The sequence below is a fragment of the Triticum aestivum genome, chromosome 6B, assembly GCF_018294505.1.
Source record: "Triticum aestivum cultivar Chinese Spring chromosome 6B, IWGSC CS RefSeq v2.1, whole genome shotgun sequence".
NCBI lineage: Eukaryota > Viridiplantae > Streptophyta > Magnoliopsida > Poales > Poaceae > Triticum > Triticum aestivum.
Genome location: NC_057810.1, coordinates 70,928,742 through 70,932,580, shown reverse-complemented (window position 1 = coordinate 70,932,580; position 3,839 = coordinate 70,928,742).

Genomic DNA, 3,839 nt, shown 5'->3' with positions numbered 1-3,839 from the left:
AGCAATCTATTATATACTTAAGACAAGAGGCAAATAAGCCATCATGTTCGTCCACATATGCTAATATTTTTTACACCGTTTGATTAGAATAACAACAGCTAAGATTTAAAGATTTTTATGTTACATTGGAAAATATATGTAACACTACTATTGAACTTTTATGTTGACACGTTAGATCCATATAAGCAATAGGAACTTTAGAAAAAAGAGAGGCTAGGATAGCAAGTCACACACGTACGCACATAGGCATTGTATATAGGAATAAAAAATGATGTAAAAAAACATGTACCGTGTTTGTATCGGATAAACACAGCCAATAAAGCGAATCAACCTGTGGTTGAGATGGTTAGATGGACAGTGGTATCCCCAACCCACCAGGATTCAAATCCTGGTGCTCGCATTATTCCTGGATTTATTTCAGGATTTCGACGACGAGGCGCCTATGGTTGCTTCGTAAATCTCAAGATGATATGCCGGCTCAGTCTCTCAGAGGTGCTCATAGGGGGAGGGTGTGCGTGTGTGCGTTCATAGGGGTGAGTGTATGCACGTGTATATGAGCGCTTGTGTCTGTACTGATGCTAAAAAAAACATAGCCAATAAATTTAGCTCCAGCCAGACGTACGTGATCGAGACCAAGCATGTCACGTTAATTATCTAGAAAACATAGGAAAAAAGAAAGCTTCTGCCGGATGTACGTGATTGAGACGGAGCATGTGGCGCTAATCATCTGAAAAAACGTAGGAAGAAACAATGCATATGCTCGGCTTTCCAGCACAACTACTCACTAAGCTCATATAAAAAATCAATTAGGCTCTGCCCGTATGTTAAAAAAATTAGGCTCTTGCCGTCCAACCGGACGAGCAGATTGTTTTTAGTTGGGGATGCACATTGATTTTTCTTTTTTCACAAAAAATATCGATTTTTCTTAAAAAAACTGGAACGTAGCAGATTGTTGATATGGACTCCTTTCATATAAACTTAGAAATAATAAATAAAGAAAATAAAAATATTCATTTTTATATGAACTGCGCAAAATTTCTTCAGATAGTTATAGCTATATTCAATAGTGCTAAAATAGAAATCAAGATTTAGGTTTGTACACTAAATTCAACCTACAATGTGCCCAAATAGAAGGAAACATCTACTTTTTCTTTGAACATGTACATATGCAGACGCTTATACATAGGTACATGCACTTACCCTTTATGAACGCACACGCATTCTACCCCTATGAGACGTCATCTTTAAATTGAAAAATTTGCCATATAAATCTTTGTAATCAACGGGAACATCTCTCCCGCTGAATGCACATCGGTAGAAGGCCTGAGATAAATCCAAGAAAATATGAGCACCAGTATCAAGTAGGGAACTTAAACTCTGGTGGGTTGGAAATACCACTGTCATCCTAACCATCCAACCACAGGTTGGCTCTCAAAACACTTACTTCCTATGAACGTTCACGCATTCTACCCCTATGAGATGTCATCTTTAAATTGAAAATTTTGCCATATAAATCTTCGTAGTCAACGGGAACATCTCCTCCCACTGAATGCACATCGGTAGAAGGCCTGAAATAAATACAAGAAAATACGAGCACCAGTATCAAGTCGAGAACTTAAACTCTGGTGGGTTGGAAATACCACTGTCATCCTAACCATCCAATCATAGGTTGGCTCTCGAAATGTCTACCGTTCTAGAAAAAAAAGAAACAACTATTGTGCTGCCGCACAATGGCAGCAAAACACGACATCTGATCGCAGAAACAAGGGCGTGAAATGCAAAAGGCAACCAAATGACCGGCAGCGTGATGCAAATGCAGGACAACAGTCTGTTTGTATTACTTAATTTTCTTCACCTAAAAATATATGAAATGGAAAGATATTAAATATACAATTATTATGTGTTCTATTAGGAAATTCTATTTATAAACAGGACTAGGTACAAATCGCATAGCTGAAAAGTGAACACAGCTCTATTTTATACATATATGTGGGCCAGCCTTTTGGTTTGTACACATTTGTTAATTCAATATTATGTCAGTAGCATAATTAAAAGTTGTAAGTAAAAGTAAAAGTTGTAACTAACAACATGTCAAGTACGAAAAGATATATTATATTATGTTAAAAACTTAAGTTGATGCAAAACATTATGAGCACGATTATGTATGTGGGGGGGGGGCAATGGAAATATTTTGACTAAAATAAGCATACCTTGAAGCAAGGAAACATAATATTACATCAATTGAATATCACAACTGGAATGTGATTAATGGTGATTCAGGTGGAAAAGAATAAATTTTAGATACGAGCAATCAACATGAAGATTTATTTCTCATGGAAAATTTCTGAAAATGGCATACGGAGATAGATAAAAGGAACTAAGAGTGAAACATGAAAGAAGGAATTTAATGTAAATATAGCTTTATGGTTTAGTGTAACAAATGCCTGATAATCTAATACATGGAAAAGTTTACCAATAGCCTAATACACCTAATTGAAATATTTCCTCAACCTACAATCGTGGTTTAAGACGCACATGTTATCTACAGTCCCATATTTTTGTTTCCACTGCAAATGAATATTAATATAGTATCGAATAAGTCCATTAACAATTTACAACAAATATAAAACATCACATGGTAAATCTAGCCGCGCAAATGCGCGGGTAACCCAACTAGTTACTCATATAGCAGGAGCAGCAGCTCATAGAAACTCATCATACAGCAGCAGCAACTCATAGCAATTCATCATATAGCAGCAGCAGGAGCAGCTCATAGCAATGCATCATATAGCAGCAGCAGAAGAAGCTCATAGCAATTCATCGTATAGTGGATCAGAATGAAAATTTGGCAAAAAATCAGAGGAGATCCTCACCTTGTTGGATGAGCTCATCCTTCAACAACACCTCAAGGCCATGGCCTGGGAGGAGGGGAGGTGGAATAAGGTGCCTTCTGCTGCAGTGTGGCATCAGCCGTAGTTGTGCAGCACCCGTCGGAGTAGTGCGTTGGACGAACCACAGTGGAGCAGCTGCTGGAGACCATGAGAATGAGGGGCGGTGCCAGAGGGAGGAGCAGCCAGGGAGATTTGTCCCTACCCGCCGGCCATGTAGCCTAGCTGGACATAGCATCATCGAGGACCAGGCCAGATGGGACCAGTGGCGACGGCTCGCTAGAGGAACCCTAGTGCTGCAGGCAGGGGATCAAGGTAGAGGGAAAGGGGAGAGGAGATGCAAGCGGGCAGGCAATGAATGCTTGTGTGTTCGTTTTTACTTGAGGGTCAGGTGTGACACAGGCGTCAACAGTTGCATTTTGTGTGTAATATAGGCAGACAACAGAGTCATTTCACTATTCCCCTTCCCTTCAATTTTTAGTGAGGTTCTACCCGAAACACCCCCCTCCAAAGCGAAATTAGTTAAGCCCAAGCCCATAACTCAAAAATGACTCCTTTACATCTTTTATGACTTATTTTGACAATATGCCCTGAAAAGGCAGAATCAAACTGGCCCTTAACCTGTAATCAATTGTGCGTGCAATGATGAATCACTCCTGCCTGCTATCTGTACATTAGGCATCATCGTACATGGCATAACCTAATACATGTGCATTCCATTGTGGAATCTGGAATATGCAATGTTTATGTTAGTTCATACGTTGCACATGATGTTTAAATGCCCTTTAAATCTAGTCAGTCAAGTGATGGTCTTGAAGCCTCCTACTTTGCTTCTTTTCTTGATATGTAAGATTTGCTCACACATCTGTTCAATTGCTTGTTTGCATCAGCCAGCCATACTAGGACTGTTTTCTTTGATTACTTGCTGTTTTTGACCTAACACTCTAACAG